Below are 427 nucleotides of genomic sequence, written 5' to 3'. Positions count from 1 at the left end.
ACCCGAACGATGGAGGCGCACGCTCTTTTTCTTGAATAATTGGACGAGAGGAATGCATATCGTATTATATATACACACACACACATATATATATATATGGGCTAGCCACCGTGCGTATTTCTTCGCGAGATCGTGTGCTGCACAGAGGATTCAGAATCGGGTGTTATATCCCCGTCGTTTCCTGACGAACGGAGCTTCGATCTCGATGGTTGTTATATATCATAATGTACTTTTCGCCCGGCCGGCGGACGCGCGTATCTTCGCGCGTTCGTCGGATTTCATTTTCGAACGTTTTCGTGTCGTCGATCTTCCGGCGACTTCTGCGCGTCCGATTCCCGTTGGTCGGTCGTGTCGGATCTCGGCTTCGCTCGAACCGAGTATTAAGAGTACATGGAGTACAAGAGTTTTAAAAAATATATGAAAAGAT

Source organism: Bombus affinis, unplaced genomic scaffold (assembly GCF_024516045.1).
Source record: "Bombus affinis isolate iyBomAffi1 unplaced genomic scaffold, iyBomAffi1.2 ctg00000473.1, whole genome shotgun sequence".
Taxonomy (NCBI): domain Eukaryota; kingdom Metazoa; phylum Arthropoda; class Insecta; order Hymenoptera; family Apidae; genus Bombus; species Bombus affinis.
This window is presented reverse-complemented; position numbering follows the sequence as displayed.